The 19,825-nt window shown below is 42.9% G+C and overlaps 1 protein-coding gene across 1 annotated transcript in view; it reads left to right on the top strand.

Annotated features, from left to right (window-relative positions):
* Window positions 1-837: 837 nt before the first annotated feature.
* LOC309564338 (membrane-spanning 4-domains subfamily A member 4A-like) overlaps window positions 838-19,825 on the top strand; it is a gene marked incomplete at its 3' end in the record, with an annotated part of 49,323 nt that continues 30,335 nt past the window's right edge. The window contains exon 1 of the mRNA XM_082268964.1: window positions 838-925. The remainder of the gene's footprint in view (window positions 926-19,825) is intronic.

The raw sequence follows: 19,825 nt of genomic DNA on the forward strand, positions 1-19,825 counted from the left end.
GTGCGTTGGGTTTGTATAGAATAGATGAATAAATATTTCTATCCCACAACAACAATCTACATGTTTAGTAGGTAAGATCTTATAGAAATGGCATTATTTAGGTGCTGCAATCCCACGTTTCAAATTCTAGGCTAATTCTTTTATCAAGGGTCATATACAGTATTGTACTGTACTGAATTACTATTTTGTTTAATCTAAAAGCAGACTTAAATAAATATAGTCCATTAGGGGTTTTTTGTGCAATCTATGCACTAAAGGCCCGTACACACGTACCGATTGTTGGCCGTGAATTTTCGGCCGCTGCCTAATCGGCCGATTATCGGCTTGTTAGTATGATGCTTCCGACAACCGACTGCGACTTTTAGGCCTAACAAAATCTGGTGTGCAGGCTATAAAATTTTTGTTGGCCGTCACCAGAACGGCCGATTGTTCGTCAGTCAGTACAAATTTCGGCCGACAAAAACCAGATGAGCAAGACTGGGCATGCTCAGAGAAGAAAAAACACACGGAAAGTTAACCATCACATGACATCACAGTTGGTTGTTGTTGGCCGACAAAATTTGTGTGCAGTCTAGAGCACATTTCAACAGACACGACAGCCCTGGACAAAAGACGGCCGATCAGTCGGCCAACAATCGGTGCGTGTGTGCGGGGCTTCAGGCTTTGCTTCTTTCCCAAATAAATATAATGCATGGTTGTGTAAAAATATGCTAATTATACATGTATATTCTGGTAACATAAAAAAAAAGACTCATCAGAGACTATCTGTTTGTACAGGGTTAATGTTTATACATTAGTGTGAACATATGGCCATAAAATGACGCTACTGCTGATAAGGACTGGGTACAGTAACTCCAATAAAGGACTGGACCTAGCAAGACATCTATCTACATTGACAGCGAACAAGAGACCAAGCAAGACGTATGTAAGTCTATAAGATTTTACCTTTGTTGTCACACTGGTCAGAGCAGGACTTTTCTCTCTATAGGACCTACATTTTAGGATAATAGTTTAATTTTACTATACTTTGACCCCTACTATATGGCCAATTGGGCTCCTGCCCGTTTAATTTTGAAAATAACGGTATCGCTATAGTTGGTGCTTTGTTAAGGTGCCATAACAGCCCCTGGTCTTCTGAGAAGGTTATCCATTGGATGCTGGAACATTGCTAGTAGGGTCTGCTTCTGTAGAAGTATCTGTCAGGTTCCACCAATGCCAGGCTCCTAGACAGTCATTTCTTGGTGGATTGAGATCAGGACTCCATACAGGCCTATTACATTATCCTTGTAATGGGACCATGTTGGAAGTCTCTGTGCTCTCTGGTAAGACACTTTATAATGCCATAATTTGCTGCATGGCTGCTCTGCTTTGGCAGATATATTGTGGCTTTCATTGCTGGCTTTCTTTTGAAGGTACAAGATTATGGCACTCTTGTCCCAATTCTTCCTTCACAACCTTGCAAGCCACTAACCCTAAAGCTGTGTATTGTAAAGTGTTGGTACAGGCTGGTATATCAAACTAATACTATTTTTTGCTTTTGGTAGAATAGAGAAGGGATAATACTGTATGACAGGTGTCCAACTAGGGAGATTTTCCCTTACTTTCTTTCCCATAGATACAACAGGAAGTAAGACAAAATCTCTCCTAGAGGAGGACATGCTATCCTTTCTGGTTCTGTACGGCCTTACAAGCCTTTGGGTCTCAGGTCTATTAGACCAAAGATCCACAAAAATGCTAGTGATCTTTCCCCTACCCCATAACATGGTACCTATGAAAGCTTATACACTGCTCAAAAAAATTAGAGGAACACTTTGAAAACACATCAGATCTCAATGGGGAAAAATACCATGCTGGATATCTATAGAGCTCCAGTCCCAGAAGCCGACTCTTCAGGGGAAACGCGTCGGGGGGAGCCAGCCGCAATGCTATTTGTCACGGACCGCACTGCAGGCGAGCGTGATTTTTTATTTTGAGCATTGCTGTTCATCTACGGATTTTTGTAAGTGTTTGCCTTCTTTTTATTTCAATAAAATAAGTGGGTAATGCACTATTAGTTCCTTCCTTCTTTCCATGGTGGTTTTTCCCTCTGAAATTCCCATTCCCGGAAGTTTCCGGACCTATGTAGATAAGAAGCTGTCTGATTCATCCATCCCATTGGGCGCCATACCATCTCTGGCAGATCAGATATTGGATTCCTTGGTACCACAGCTTTGGCTCATTTCTCCCTGAATTGTGGTAAGAGTCCATCTTCATCACCTGGGTGTCACCATCACTATTGCACTACTGTTTTAATTTCACGTTATTGGATTGATTATTTGGTAAGAGGCCATTTGGGCACCTTCAATACACGTCAGTGTAATCCCAGCAGTTGGATTATTTTCACTTGTCACTTTGGGCAATTTTGGTTCACCTTTAGATAAAAGAGACTTTTTCACCATACAAGAATAATTTTTGCACAGCCTGGATTATTGTTTCCATTCATTTGTCACATTGGATGCTATGTCATTTTTTGTTCATTGTTCATAGAAGCGCACTTTTATAACTTATTATATATAGGTTATAATCTTTCCCAAAATGAAAGCTTATACACTGCTCAAAAAAATGAAAGGAACACTTTGAAAACACATCAGATCTCAATGGGGAAAAATATCATGCTGGATATCTATACTGATATGGACTGGGTAATGTGTTGGTAACAAAAGGATGCCACATCGCTTTCAATGGAAATGAAAATGATCAACCTACAGAGGGCTGAATTCAAAGACACCCCAAAAATCAAAGTGAAAAAATGATGCAGCAGTCTAGTCCATTTTACTGAAATGTCATTGCAGCAACTCAAAATGGTACTCAGTAGTTTGTATGGCCCCCACGTTCTTGTATGCATGCCTGACAATGTCGGGGGATGCTCCTAATGAGACGGTAAATGATGTCCTGGGGTATTTCCTCCCAGATCTGGACCAGGGCATCACTGAGCTCCTGAACAGACTGAAGTACAGCCTGGCGGCGTCGGATGGACCGAAACATAATGTCCCAGAGGTGTTCTATTGGAGTTAGGTCAGGCAACCGCGGAGGCCATTCAGTGGTATCAATTCCTTAATCCTCCAGGAACTGGCTGCATACTTTTGCCACATGAGGCCAGGCATTGTCGTGCACTAGGAGGAACCCAGGACCCACTGCACCAGCGTAGGGTCTGACAATGGGTTCAAGGATTCCATCCCAAAACCTATTGGCAGTCAGGGTGCCATTGTCTAGCTTGTAGAGGTCTGTGTTACCCTCAATGGATATGCCTCCCCAGACCATCACTGACCCACCACCCAACCGGTCATTCTGAACGATGTTACAGGCAGCATATTGCTCCCCAAGTTTGTCACATGTGCTCTGGGTGAACCTGCTCTCATCTGTGAAAAGCACAGGGCGCCAGTGGCGGACCGGCCACTTCAGGTGTTTAATGGCAAATTGTAACGCTTCTGCGTTTCTTATATGGTGTGGATTTTCAGCTGCAGAAATAGTTCCACGTCAGTAGTCATGTAAGAGATATGCTGAGATACCATTCCCAACCTCAATGACTCATCATGTGTGGAAGGTCTTATTTCAGCCAGTAAATACACACAATTAGCAAGCTGGTTCCTAGAGTGACTTTATGTATGTGGTAACACAATGATGAAGGTTGAGGGATAGGTTGAGTGGAGGTGGTAGGTGATAGACACTTGAAGGTGAGACAGTAGCAGATGGATGCAGGAAGGTTTAGCAATGCTGTATGATAGCAGATGATAGGATAGCAGGTGGACATACAAAAGAGATAAACCCAGTGCAGAAAAGTAGCAGTAGTCTCAAGAGCTAGCAATCTAGTTATGCAGATGTGATAAACAGTCTTTACTATGCAGAGCTAGATAGTGTAAGCTTAGTATAAGTTTATAGAGAATTCCCCTGCGGGGTACTTAGCACTATTAGCGATACAGCCGAAGGGTGGTTCAGGAGAGGCGGATGATCCAGTAGCGGGATACAGGGATCAGCGCAGTGAGGTTCCGTCAGCGAAGTAAGCTTGCAAGCATGGAAGCTTCAAGCAAGGTTAGCATCCAGGTAAGGGTGTTTGAACGAACACATGTGAGTGAGAACCGGCGCTTTAAATAGCCATCTAGTCCGGCGCTGGGTGATGACAGCTCCAGTCTTAAAGGTGTATGCGCACCTTTCCAAAAGTAAATGGTGGGGCGCATACACTTGTGGAAAGTGTAATTTAGGGTACCAAAGGTACCGGAACATTACAATACCCCCCCCCCCCTTAAGGCCTGCTCCTGAAGGCCTCTGGAGCTGGTTTGTCTGGGTATCTCGCATGAAAATTGCGGATTAATCTAGGGGCATGTATGTCAGAGGTGTTTAGCCAGGTGTCGTCTTGGGGCCCATAGTTCTTCCATCTAACCAAGTACTGAAGTCTTCTTCTGTAGATACGAGAATCCAGAATCTCTTTTATCTCGTATTCTTCTCCACCTTCAACTTGTACAGGAGGGGGAGGTGGAATATTAGGCCTTATTCCTTGGTCCGGAACATGGGGTTTTAGTAGCGACACATGGAAAATGGGATGGATTTTTAGGTCCATTGGCAATGTAAGCTGCACTGCAGCTTTTCCAATAAGTTTCTTGATTGGGAAAGGTCCCAAGAACAGAGGTCCAAGCTTTTTGCTAGGGATCTTCAGTCTCAAGTTTTTTGTTGAGAGCCAAACGAGGTCCCCGATAGTATACTGTGGAGAAGGTCTTCTACGAAGATCATAGTACTTCTTTTGTTGACTGTGAGCGTGTGCAATGGTAGTATTTAGTAAACCCAGAGAATCCTTTATTTGGGTAAGATAGTCTGAGGCTACTGGGTTATTTGAAGGAAGGATGCGTGGAGGGAGAATAGAGGGATGGAACCCATAGTTCAAGTAGAACGGACTCTGCTTGGTTGTACTGTGAGTTGCGTTGTTGTAGGAAAATTCTGCCAGGGGGAGAAGATCCAACCAATCATCCTGTTGGTAAGAAGTGTAACAACGTAAATACTGCTCGATGCATTGGTTGACTCTTTCAGTCTGTCCGTTGGTCTGCGGATGGTAAGGAGAAGTGAGCTTCCGCTCAATCCGTAGTATGTGACATAGTTCTTGCCAGAATTTAGAAATAAATTGGGATCCACGGTCAGACAGAAGAGTTTTTGGGATACCATGTAATCTGAAGACATGTTTCATCAGGAGTTCTGCCGTTTGTTTGGACGAAGGTAGTCTGCGAATAGCAATGAAATGTGCCATCTTTGTCAGATGGTCCACTGACACCAAGATGGTATTAAATCCTTTGGAAGGAGGCAATTCTACGATGAAGTCCAATGACAAAACCTCCCATGGAGTTTGGGGTATTGGTAGACTGCATAGTAGACCGGATGGTCTCGTAGTGTCAATTTTGGACCTGGCACAGACATTGCATGAAGAGACGAATTTTTGTATAGATGTTTTCATGTCAGGCCACCAGAATTGTCAAGAAATCAAATTGAAAGTCTTTGTCATACCCATATGTCCTGCCATAGGCACATCATGCGATAATTCCAAGATCTTGGTGCGTAGGGTAGGTGGTATGTAAAGTTTGTCGTTGTAGTAGAGGAAGCCTTCTGCATCAGTATTTAGTTGTGGTGGGGGTGAATCCAAACTTATACCATGCAGAACCTCTTCCTTTAAGGAACGGACAACTCCAATAATGCGTTTGTGAGGTATTATAGGAACGGAAGGGATTTCAAAGTAGTTTTCTTCAGTTAGTCGTGATAGTGCATCCGCCTTTTTGTTCTTATCTGCAGGTGTGTAGGTCACTAGGAAGTTAAACCTTAGAAAGAATAGTGACCATCGTACCTGTCGATGCGAGAGAGTTTTGCTAGTCTGAAGATATTGGAGGTTTTTATGGTCCGTGTATATAATTATTGGTAATTGGGTGCCTTCGAGTAAATGTCGCCAATTCTCCAGAGCCAATTTTATAGCAAGCAGTTCCTTTTCACCCACGGGGTAATTTATCTCGGGACTGCTCAGGGATTTAGAAAAAAAAGCGACTGGATGAAGTGGTGAAGTGTGGGTAGGTCGTTGGGAGAGTATTGCTCCTACTGCCATGTTTGACGCATCTACCTCCAGAATGTATTGGAGGGATGGGTCTGGATGGCGTAATATGGGAGCGGAAGTAAACCTTGTCTTTAACCACTTGCCGACCGCCGCACGACTATCTACGTCGGCGGTCAGCCCCTCACAGGCAAACTAACGTAGGGCTACGTTGCTTGCTTGTGAGGGTCTAGGGAGCGAGCGCGCGCCCCCCGGGGCGCGCTCCCGCTCCCGCGTGGTCACGGACCCCCCCGCGCGTGTGACCAGCGGACCCGATGTCCGCCGGTCACTCGGCGATCGGCGGGGGAGAGGGAGAATGTCAGGCAGCTTGTGTAAACAAACTGCCTGTCATTCTCCTCGCTGCAAAGACACTGATAAAACGGATCTGGTATGTAGATCCGTTGATCAGTGTCCTTACAGCTAGAGCCACAGCCAATCACAGTAGAAACCACGCCCCTAGGGACACACACAGCCCCTCCCTTCCAAATAAAGTTAACCCCTTCACTACCAGTGTATTTTTACAGTAACAGTGCATATGTATAGCACTGATTACTGTAGAAATGTCACTGGTAACCCCAAAAGTGTCAAAAATGTCAGTCAAGGGTCCGATCTGTCCGCCGCAATGTCGCAGTACCGCAAAAAAAAATCGCAGATCGCCGCCATTACGCGTTAAAAAAAAAAACAACAAAAATGACAAAAATCTTTCCCTTTGTTAGTAAACGCGATAACTTTTGCGCAAACCAATCAAAATACGCTTTTTGCGATTTTTTTTACCAAACATAGGTAGCATAAAATAAATTGGCCGAAAATTTTTAAAAATTTTGATTTTTACATTTTTTTTTGGGGGAATTTCATATAAAAAAATGTGAAAAATATTGCTATTTTTGCAAAATTGACGCTCTTTTTTTGTTTATAGCGCGTGATCAAAAAATCGCACAGGTGATCAAATACCACCAAAAGAAAGCTCTGTTTGTGGGAAAAAAAGGACGTCAAATTCGTTTAGGTACAGCGTCGCACGACCGCGCAATTGTGCGTTAAATTCACGCAGTGCCGAATCGCAAAATACCCCCTGGTCGGAATGGGGGTAAAATCTTCCGGGGCTTAAGTGGTTAACAAGTGGAAAGCCTTATTTGCTTCTTCTGACCATTTAAATGGTATTTTTATGCTAGTGAGCTGTGTGAGGGGTCTCACAATAGCAGAAAAGTTTTTTATGAACTTCCTGTAGAAATTTGAAAATCCCAGGAATCGCTGTAGCGCCTTGCGTGTAGTTGGTGTAGGACAATCCTGAATGCAGGATATTTTACTCATGTCCATCTCGATTCCTGTTTTGGATATGATGTAGCCTAGAAAGAGTACCTCATCTTTATGGAACAAGCATTTCTTCAGCTTCACATAAAGATTATGTGCAAGCAATCTCGATAATACAAGTCTTACATGTCTTATGTGTTCAGACAAGGTCCGTGAATATATAAGTATATCGTCCAGATATACCACAACACAGACATCTAGTAAGTCTTTAAAAATATCGTTTATAAATCGTTGGAAAACTGCAGGGGCATTGCATAGGCCGAATGGCATCACAAGATATTCGAACAATCCGTATCTAGTTCTGAATGCAGTCTTCCACTCGTATCCATCACGGATTCGAATGAGATTGTATGCTCCTTTCAGGTCTAATTTTGAAAAATAGGTAGCTCCACGCACCTGCTCAATGAGCTCAGGGATAAGCGGTAGAGGATAGCGATCTTTTATTGTGATGGCATTCAATTTCCTGTAGTCGATGATAGGTCTGAGACTTGAATCTTTATTGCGAACAAAAAAGAGTCCTGCTGCTGTGGAAGAAGTGGAAGGTCTAATAAAACCTTTTTCCAAGTTCTCATCCAAATAGGTTTTGAGATGGGCAAGTTCATCTTGTGAAAGAGGATAAACATGACCGAACGGCAATTTGCTATTTGGGAGTAGATCAATGCTACAATAATAGTCTCGATGAGGAGGTAATGCTTGAGCATTTTTCTCAAGAAAAACCTCAGAAAGATCCTGATAACATAGTGGTGCAATCTCATCTGTCACCACAGACAGAATCTTCCCGGAAAACGGGAGGTTACACGTTTCCTCGCAATAACAAGAAGGGAAGGTCAAGGACCGTTTCTTCCAATCTATGGTTGGTTGGTGTGTGTGCAACCAGGGAAGTCCCAACACAATGGGAAAGTGGGGTGAAGGTATTAAATCGAAGGTAGAAGTCTCCCTATGAGACTCGTTAATAGTGACTAGAAGTGCTTGTGTCTGATCGGTGATCGGACCAGAGGATAACGGAACACCGGTAATAGGACTTACTGAGACAGGTTTGAGTTTAGAAATAATAGGAATTTTATTTAAAGCAGCAAAACATATATCCATATAATTTCCACAAGATCCTGTGTCAATCATGGCCTTAGTAGTAATCCTGTTCTGGTCCCACTGTAATGTCAAAAAAACAGAAATGTATGGGTTAGTGAATGAAGTTGTCAATCCTCCTAGGGAGACATGTGAACACTCACCCTTCTTTTTGTTGACTAGGGGACAGACGTTTATCTTGTGATCCGGGGATACACAGTACAAGCAGAGATTTTCATTTCGTCTTTTGGCTTTTTCCATAGTTGATAACGGTGGGCGTATGGTTCCTATCTCCATAGGAACGGGGTCAACGGCCAGACTCCGAGAGGAAACGGATAATGGCATTCCCATCTTTTCAGCCTTTCTTTCTCGTAGTCTTCTATCTATGGTAATACTGAGTTGTATTAGTGCATCCAGGGTTTTTGGCAGATCCGCTCGGGCGAGCTCGTCCTTAACGGCTTCTGATAGGCCAAGCCTAAATTGGGTTTTCAGAGATGCATCATTCCATTCTGAATCAAGGGTCCATCTCTTGAACTCTGCGACAAAGTCTTCTACAGGCCTCCTTCCTTGTTTCAAGGATCTTAACTGAAGATCAGCAGTACTCTGCCTATTGGGGTCATCATATAGGCTAGTGAGCTCTGCCAGGAACAAGGCATAGGAGTTGAGAAGCTGGTCGTTTTTCTCAAAAAGAGAATCTGCCCAGGCTCGAGGATCGTTTGATAGGTAAGAAATAATAGTACAAACCTTAATGTGATCAGTAAGGTAGGTACGAGGTTTTAGCAAAAAAAGTAACTCACATGCCTTTTTAAATTCGCTAAATTTTTTGCGATCGCCTGTAAATACCGAAGGGGGATTTATCTTGGGTTCAGGGGACTGAGCAGAGGTAAGTTGTGTCAGTCTAATTACCTGCTGCGACAGAGCCTGATTATCTTCTTTTAATTCAGCAAGTGCGTGTATTAACGCAGATACTTGCTGTTTTAATTGTGTCACCTGAGTGGTTATTTCTGCTGAATCCATTTTTTGGTTCGTTCAATCTGTAACGCTTCTGCGTTTCTTATATGGTGTGGATTTTCAGCTGCAGAAATAGTTCCACGTCAGTAGTCATGTAAGAGATATGCTGAGATACCATTCCCAACCTCAATGACTCATCATGTGTGGAAGGTCTTATTTCAGCCAGTAAATACACACAATTAGCAAGCTGGTTCCTAGAGTGACTTTATGTATGTGGTAACACAATGATGAAGGTTGAGGGATAGGTTGAGTGGAGGTGGTAGGTGATAGACACTTGAAGGTGAGACAGTAGCAGATGGATGCAGGAAGGTTTAGCAATGTTGTATGATAGCAGATGATAGGATAGCAGGTGGACATACAAAAGAGATCAACCCAGTGCAGAAAAGTAGCAGTAGTCTCAAGAGCTAGCAATCTAGTTATGCAGATGTGATAAACAGTCTTTACTATGCAGAGCTAGATAGTGTAAGCTTAGTATAAGTTTATAGAGAATTCCCCTGCGGGGTACTTAGCACTATTAGCGATACAGCCGAAGGGTGGTTCAGGAGAGGCAGATGATCCAGTAGCGGGATACAGGGATCAGCGCAGCGAGGTTCCGTCAGCGAAGTAAGCTTGCAAGCATGGAAGCTTCAAGCAAGGTTAGCATCCAGGTAAGGGTGTTTGAACGAACACATGTGAGTGAGAACCGGCGCTTTAAATAGCCATCTAGTCCGGCGCTGGGTGATGACAGCTCCAGTCTTAAAGGTGTATGCGCACCTTTCCAAAAGTAAATGGTGGGGCGCATACACTTGTGGAAAGTGTAATTTAGGGTACCAAAGGTACCGGAACATTACACAAATGCCAATCGAGCTCCATGGTGCCGGGCAGTGAGCACAGGGACCACTGGAGGATGTTGGGCCCTCGGGCCACCCTCATTAAGTCTATTTTTCATTGTTTAGTCAGAGACATTTACACTAGTGTCCTGCTGGAGGTCATTTTGTAGGGCTCTGGCAGTGTTCATCCTGTTCCTCCTTGCACAAAGGAGCAGATCATGGTCCTGTTAATGGGTTAAGGACCTTCTACGGTCCTGTCCAGCTCTCCTAGAGTAACTTCCTGTCTCCTGGAATCTCCTCCATGCTCTTGAGACTGTGCTGGGAGACACAGCAAACCTTCTGGCAATGGCAAGTATTGATGTCCAGGTATTGTCTTGTGCAACCAGTAGTGACACTGATCCTAGCCAAATGCAAAACTACTGAAAAACAGTCAGAAAAGATGAGTAGAGAAAAAATGGACTCCACCTGTAAAACTATTCCTGTTTTAGAGGTCATCTCATTGTTGCCTATCTAGTGCCCCTGTTATTAATTTCATTAACACCAAAGCAGCTGAAACTGATTAAAAACCCTCTCTGCCAACTTAACTGACCAGATCAATATCCTAGGAGTTGTATTGACTTGATGTTATACTCCGATTAAAAAGTGTTCCTTTAATTTTTTGAGCAGTGTATAATAGTAGTGATTAGAAACTTAGAGAACACGACGTACTCATGCATCCCATCATGATGGAAATCCTTCTCATCTCTGACAGCAGAGAAACGAATCAGAGGAGTAGAAGACTTCAGGCTTATGGAAAGACTGACTAGCTCAATAAGAGACGTGCATTCCAAATTTCCTGCCACAGGCAGTCCCCAAGTTACAAACATCTGACTTACATATGACTCATACAGAAGGGGACAACAGGAAGTGAGAGGAAATCTACCCCTAGGAAGGGACATTCACTCCTGTAAGAGTTATCATGGGAAAAAGGTGTTTCCACTGAAGCATTATCACCAATCCTTGATTCCCCAATAACCCAAAATTTTCAAAATCCAATTATCACAAGGACAGAAAGTGAGGTAAAATTTTCTGAACAGGGGCAAAGACAGCAAAAATAGCATACAGGGGTGTTAACCCTTTCCTTTGGGGTGTGGCTTGGATGTAGGCGGATAATCAGACAGCTCTCTCCGCCAAGTCTCCTGCTTTTGATCCTGTTGGCACCTCTCATGTCCTGTACTGAACAACACTGATCACACTGCTAGACTACCTAACATCCTAACCTACCATCTGACGGTATTCCTGTTGTTGGAGGCTATGTCCAAGTGGGGCTCTGCTTCTTGGTCAGCCAAGGACCATGAAGCCCAAGATAGCGGCCTTCCTCCTCGGCCAGCCAAGGACAAGTATAGGGAAGCAGCACAGAAATTCTTTACAAAGTCTGCTCCTAAGGATCTGCCCCCACAGTCTTCTTTGAGTGTAGTGGGGAACATTCGGAGACTGATGATACAGCGCCTCTGGATGAATCTGCTATCCCATTGCAGGAATGGGACACAGTGAGTACACAGGCAGACCTCTTTGCTCTGCATTCTACACAAGCCCTAGGCTCTGAGGAACCAGAACTCATGCTGAGAGATATACTCTAAGCAGTTACAACCTGTAACACTTCCATCGTGTCCCTCGCCGTGGACATAAAGGGGGTTAAGGCTGAGGTTACATTTATTTGCCAAGATATGCAGAAGGTCAGAGACCATACTGCAGCTTTGGAAGGCTGCCTTAACACTCTTGAAGACGAATGGGCCACGCTGCAACGTGATGTTGCATGTACCCACACCACAGTCACTCAGCATGCAGCAAATCTAGAGGATTTTGAGAACGGGCTGAGAAGAAATAATTGTGCGGGCGATCAGAATCCCTGAAAAAATTGAGGGGGAAAACCCAGTAACTTTCATTGGCTATTTAATACCTTCGAGAAAGATTCCTTCTCCCTCATGTTCTCTGTGGAACGGGCACATAGAATTCCAGCATGTCCACTACCACCTGGTTCCCTTCCTCACCCCTTCCTATTTAAAATGCTGAATTACAAGGATAGAAATACAATTCTCTGTAAGGCCAGAACTATGGGTCCGGCTATGGTGATTTACAACCCCAAAATTTAATTTTTCCTGACTTATCGGCTGACGTCCAGATGAGGAGGGCTCTATTCACTGATGTCAAAAAAAGGTTGAGGACCGTGGATTTACAGTATGCCATGTTGTATCCAGCCAGGCTGCGAGTAGTAGCAAAGAGGGAGGTTTCAGAAATAAAAGGAATCAGCGCTCTGATCCTTGAATGCGATGGACCACCCAATAAATATATAAATATGTCGAACTCGGAGAAATAGATATTTAAAAGGATTAGATGATACGACGTTAAAATCCTTTCCTCCTACAGCGCATAGGTTTACCCTTTCTATATAAAGAGGGAGGTTTACTTTTTTGAGAAACCATTCTTGGCCCAGCAATTATTGGGTCTTGAGGAGAACACCCTCCGGGAATATGCCTCAAAACGTCGACTACCTACCTGATTATGGCAGTTCTTGCAGTTCTTTACTACTTTTCAAGCTTTCGCCCCAGCCTCCTTTTTTCAGACAGAGATATACAGGAGCCTGGTGATCTTCTACAGAACTCTTTACTACATTACAGTCCATAACTATGAGGCCTCATGTATTAGGCCTGCTTGTTAAGATGTTGTCACCCACAGTTCTCCTATGTGGAAGAGGTCATGCACCTTTTTTGTTGACTTGGACCCTGTTGGTCCAAGGAATTTTTTTGATATCTGTCCTATTGATCTGCAAACTACCCCACCTTCTTTTATTGCTTTACTCACCATGGATTTGGATTGCGTATGTACCTACCCTAGTACCTTCCATTTTGATCCGGTTTCCTCTGGTACTTAGATAGAGATTTGCTCTGCAATGTGGAGCTATGTCGTATATGGACTTGAGTATGAAGATATATTTATGGTTTATCCTGCTGTCTGATTTTATCTGTGACCCTAATAGCTAAATGTTTTGTTATCCTTTCCTGGAATGTGAGAGGTCTGGGTACTCGAGTGAAGCACCTGGCTGTCCAGCGATATGCAAAAACTTTGGGATCCTCAGTAATATGTCTCCAAGAGATGCATCTCTCCCCTTTTTCCCAGAGATTATACAGCCACCAGTTTCACTCTCGTTACTCATCCTACGCTAGGGGGGGGTCAGTATTTTGATTCCTCATGGCATTCAATTTTCCTGTATAAAATAATCTGTTGACCCATTGGGTAGAAATATATTTCTACGTTGTGTTCTTGAAGGTTTATAATGTGTTTTAATTACTCTATACATCCCTCCTCCATTCTCTGCAGAGGTTTTAAAGCTGATTGCTTCATTCCTGGGGGGTCACCCTGGTGTCTTGGCAGGTGGTGACTTCAACAATTTGTTAGATGTTCCTCTGGATAGGTTCTCGCCTGCTGCTTTGCCGGGTTCACCTCGGAACTCATTGCCTTTTTCCAGACTTGTCACAGAGATTTGACTGAGGGATGTGTGGAGGACCCTAAACCTTATAGTTAAGAAATTCTCTTGCTATTCGGCAACTCATGGCGGTCTCACTAGGATCGACCTGGGCCTAGCTAATGAGGAGATGCTCCGAGTGGTTTTATTAGCTGATTATGAGCCGAGAACCATTTCTGATCACTCTCCTTTATGGGTTAAAACAACTATGCAAGGACCACCAATATTGGAGAATTAATCGCTTTTGGTTTGAACTATTTCCTGACCCTGTAAAAGAAGCAGTGACCACTTCTTTACTGTAAATGAGAATACTGTCTCCTTAGGTATACTTTGGGATACTCTTAAGGCCTTTCTAAGGGGACAGTTTATTCACATTATATCTACTATTAAAACCGGGACTCGAGCATGGGAATCTTCCATTTTACGAGAGGTTGCTAGAGCAGAATCCAACTATGTCTCACACCCAGATGATAGTACTAAAAGATCTTGGTTAGAGGTGCAGGACATGGCACGACAGGTCTCTTTGACGAATGCTGAGAACAAACACTTTTTCAAACAGAAGGTATTCTTTAAAAAGGAGAAGGTACAGGACATATGCTAGCTATGATAGCGAAAGCTAATAGGAGCTCCTCCTTTATTCCTGCCCTTACTAGGCCTACAGGGGGAATTACTACTTCACATGAGGATATCTTACTTTGTTTCCGAGACTTTTATATGGATACATACTCCTCCAAGACCCCCCCTACATTGGAGGACATTAATCAGTTCCTCTGTGAAAGCCCACTCCCCTGTTTAGGCTCTTCTGTTAGATCTATGCTACATGCTCCTCTTATGATAGATGAATTAAGTGACGCTCTTGAACTCTCGGCCCCTGCTAAATCTCCAGACACAGATGGACTGCCAGCAGAGGTCTATAAAAGATATGCTGGGGTCCTCCTCCCTAGACTACGTAGGGTTTTCCTAGAAGCTCTGGAATTGGGGCATCGTCCCCCCTCCATGAATGAGGCAGTTATTGTACTCTATTTATTAACCACGAATGTAAAATGACTGGCCCGAGCAACCCGTCTAGCTAAAGTAATCTCTCATTTATTCATAGAGATCAGTTCGGGTTTATACCTACTATATCTATTGTGTTAAACATCCGCCGCTTGTTTCTCAATCTCCAAATTCCTGTTGAAAACCTTGATGCGGCCAAGGCTTTCGACAGTGTCCGGTGACCTTGCCTATGGGAAACACTGGCGAGATTTGGTTTGGGTGAAGGCTTTATTAATTGTTAAAATTGCTCTACTCTGCTCCAATTGCTAGACTTCGCAATAATCGTGGCCTTACAGCTCCGTTCTCATTTTACAGGGGTACAAGGCAGGGGTGCCCATTGTCACCTCTGCTGTTTGCTCTAGCCATAGAACCGTTGGCTGCTGCTATAAGGGCCTCTTCTAATATAGTGAGGTTTAAACGTGGCTTATGTGAGGATAAGGTATCCATGTACGCAGATGACACTGTTATATTTGGGAGATATGGATGCCTCTCTTCATAATGCTATGGCATTGATTGCTAGATTTGGTGCGCTCTCTGGTTTCTCCATCAACTGGAGTAAATTGGTTCTGCTCCCTATAGATGGTCCCGTTTCGCCTTCCCAAAGCATCTCTCATGATCCTAAAGTAGTCATGTCCTTTTGATACCTTGGAGTACAAATTACAGCTGATCCAACGGAATATTTACAGTTCAATTAGATCCAACGGAATATTTACAGTTCAATTAGCTTCCTCTCCTTAAGCAATTTCAGCTTAAGTGTACAACTTGGTGAAAGCTTCCCCTCAGCGTGATAGGTAGATTAAACCTAATTAAAATGACTTGGGCCCCCTAATTGTTATATATATTACATAACGCCCCACAATGGATACCTGGTTTCTGCGTATTGATACTCTATTTAGAGATCTCATAGGGCGGAAAAAAACAGCCAGAATTAGGTTACCGTAACTACTTTGTAATATAGTAAGGATCAGGGGGATTAGCAGTGCCGATTCCTAAATTATATTTCTTAGCCTCTCAGCTCCAAAATATGGTTGGATAGGGACTTCCAGACCCTATGGATCCCATAGGCAGACTTCTTTTGGGAAGCTCCTCAGAACCGTTCCTTTATGGAATAGCAGGAAGAGTTTGCATTACCCTGAACAAAATTCTATCAATACCTCCAGTTGTGGCATTCCCTGCAGTCCCAGGCCTGCTCCTCCTCACTTGTGTTGGCGAGGCATGCCCTGGTTGAAGAAATGATGTTGACTAACAATAGAAAGGGTAAGATGTCCAGCATATACTCAAACTTGACCTCTAGTGTTCAGGACACCACCAATTTGCCCTGTAGAAGTAAGTGAAAAAAAGCCTTGGTCACATTGGTGGAGATATATGGGATCTATGCTTACAATCCATACCATTGAGTTCAGTCTCTCCTTCCCATATACTGTCACAACTATTCATATTACACAGATCCTACTGTATACCAGTACAGCTTTTCTGATGGGGTAGACGAGAATCTCCTTTGCCCCAAATGTGAAAGAGAGGAGGGCGACCTGATTTATCTGCTGTGGAGTTGCCCGAAACTTCTATGGAAGGGTATTGGAAGGGGGTTACAGATAATATCTCCATTGTTCTAACACTTAAAATACCGATGGATCCACTGGTTTTCATCCTAAGAGCAATCGATGAGGAGATATACCCTGCTCCACTTTGTATTACGGTATAAGGCTATTATCTGTAGACCGTAAACAGATTGCTAGATTGTGATTGTCTCCTCATGCCCCTACAGTCAAACAGTGAATCGATCAGGTCAACCTCCTATTAGTGCACGAAAAATTGGCATATCAACATAGAGGAGCACATCGCATAAATTTCACTCTATATGGCAGGCCTAGCTTGAATCTCCGGGACTTGCTCCTGCTCAGTTGATACTGGACTGACTGTTACAAGTGTAAGAAACAGATAAATTCGTTTATAGCTCTGATATGGGATGACTAGAGTATTTGAAAAATGGATCTATTGATTTGTCCTTTTGGTGAGACTTGACTTTAACTCTTACATAGGGGAATGCAGATTATGGATTTGAGTTCACAGTAGGACGGGTATTGTTTTTCTTTTTGTATATTTAACTTTTTTTGCTATTTCTCTTTGTTTTTTTTTTTTTTTTGGTGTTTGGTTTAATGTTTGTTCTCTTTGGAATCCTATATGGTATGAGAATAATGCCACTAAATTGACCATTATTGCATTTTATAACTACTTGCACTTTATTGAACACTGAATACTCATTTATTTTGTGAATTTTGCTGATCATTCTTTTTTTTGTACTCACATTGTATACAAAGATATCTCTGATGTAAGATGATATTATTTTGTTCTCTGCTCTTATAGTGTTATGGCTTAAAGCGGAGTTCCGGCCACAAAATCGACATAATCGATTTTGGGCCATCCACTTGCTTTTGGTCACCTGAAAAAGAAATGGATAGTTATGATTTTTTTTTTTGTTTACTTACCTTGTTATTGAATAAAAATATACTCCCCTTTCTTCCACTTCCTCCCTCTGCGGCCGCGGCCCGCGCCGTCACTTCCTCTTTGCATTGATTCCTGGGAGCTGAACGTCATCACTCCAAGGAATCAATGCGCCTGCACCGGCCCTGCTCGTCACTTCCAGTGCGGCACCTTTTTCCCTGCTAAACAGCTTCTGGGCATGCCCAGAAGCTGTGGAGGGATGACGCGCCTGCACCGGAAGTGACGAGTGGGGCCGGTGCAGGCGCATTCTGGGAGAAGAGGACACGAAAGAGATGGCAGCGCTGGAGAAGAAATTTTCAAGGTAAGTATTTCTTCTTGCAGGTAAGTGCGACCAGGGACAGTACAGAGGCTAGCCATTGTGGAATGTACTAGCCCTGACTGTCCCAGGTGTATATTTATTAAAAAAACTTTTTCGTGGCTGGAACTCCGCTTTAATAACATTCTTTCTGATTAAAAAAAAAAACTTTGCTATGCTAATCAAAGAACTTAAACATTTTTTTGGCTGGAGTTACACTTAAATAATGTACCTGTTCCAACTTACATACAAATTCAACTTAAGAACAAACTTACAGAAACTATCTTGTTTGTAATATGGGGACTGCCTGTACTTGGTTTTACTAGACAGAACATTGCCTTGCAGATGAGTTCAAACAGCTTATTTTGGCCCAAACCTTCCTTTCCTGTTGTAATCTCCAACTCTGCCTAAATCTGGGTTTCTATCACCTCTTTTATACTTAAATTTCATTCCTCTTGAGTTGTATAAAGTACTCTAAACCCATACTGGAGTAAAAGTACAAGTGCTCAATCAAAAAGTGACTTGAGTAGAAGTGGAAGTGCTCGATCAAAAAGTGACTTGAGTAGAAGTACTAAAGTATTCAACATTGTTTGTACTTAAGTATTGCAAGTATTTTAAATATTGCTACTCAAGTACTGAAAGTAAAAGTACCAGTAGTTTTGAAAAAAAAATTGCTACTCAAGTACTGAAAGTAAAAGTACAAGTACTGTGTTATGTAGTTATTAAAGAAAGAAGTCAAAAGTTTGAACATCATATTGTCTTTTATTATTTCAAATGCAGCTTTTATTTATACATACAGTAGCTTTTATTTTCGTATGCGCTGATAATACACATGTTTTGAGCTTCATGAAACCTGCCATCTACTGTTCTGGCCGTGGTAATTTTTATAATAGTAACGAGTAACTATGCAGCACAAAAAAAAATATCGGAGTAGAAGTATTGAAATCATCGAAAAAATGTAGTGAAGTAAAAGTGGAAGTAGGAGAAAAAAATTCTACTCTAGGAAAGTACAGATACCGCCTTTCGGTACTTAAGAACAGTAGTGAAGTAGTTCTACTTAGTTACTATACATCTTTGCCTTCTATACAGATTTGTCCTCCCCTCCCAGTTCTCACATGGCTCTGTTCTCCCTCTCTACTTACTGCTGTCCCTTCTGGTTTATCTTTGGACATCAGACCCAGGCATACAGATGTGCAAATTTTTTAATCACAAGAGAGGTCGGTACTTGCGGTGGCATCCAACAATGGTTATTCTTTATTGCAAAAACATATACAGTGTAACACCTGTAAGTCCCCGTTCACATGCAGGCGACGCAACTTCCAGGGGCGACCTCCGAGGTCGCGGTGCGAGCAGCGCGCCGCGACCTCGGAGCGGCCGCCACCGACTTCATAACTTTGAAGTCTATGGCGGTCGCCTCCTGGTCACCCCAAAGAAGCTCCGGACCCTTTTTCTAAGTCGGAGCGACTTGTGTCGCTCCTATTAGAACGGGTCCGCAGCTTCCCTATGGAAGGCGACCTGCGGCGACCTGTGAGGCGACCAGCGGCGACCTGTGAGGCGACCAGGTCGCCTCACAGGTTGCCTAAGTGTGAACGGGGGCTTAAACAGCCAATGCATTTTGGCCGTTAGGCCTGATAGGTGAATTTCAAAAGTATCCCAATCTCGGATTCTCATATCTCCACCAGTCTCCTCAGAAAAATTACAGTTTTCTACCTGATTGGATTACATACTGCCAATACTATGGGTTGGGATGACAAATATGTTTTCTATTGTACTGTACTTCTTGATTAGGAATGCGATGAAAACTAGAATTAAGAATGCATAGAAAATCTTCAAATTAAGGTAAATTTTCTTTTAGATGCCACAAGAAGTTTCCCTTTGGGAGGTTCCCTCTTTTTCTGTTCTGGTGACTACTCGAAATTTTGCATTCTCATTCGATTTAAATCCCAGTGGTAGTGGTGAGCCGGATAAACAGAGAAAGAGAACCTTTCCAGCCAGAACACCTAATCCAAAATTAGCAAAAAGGGTTTTACTTTAGATACTTTGCTAAGAATGGGGAAAGTTTAAAGTTCTATCCAGTAAGGACACAGATGGCAATAAAACCTGACAGCAGTTATCAGAGCCTATTGCAATAATTGACTTATCTCTCTGTCCTTTAGCCCAATAACACTTTTCTGATAACTATAGATATATCCAAAGTATTT

The sequence above is a fragment of the Pelophylax lessonae genome, assembly GCF_965119305.1.
Source record: "Pelophylax lessonae genome assembly, chromosome: 9".
Classification (NCBI taxonomy): Eukaryota; Metazoa; Chordata; class Amphibia; order Anura; family Ranidae; genus Pelophylax; species Pelophylax lessonae.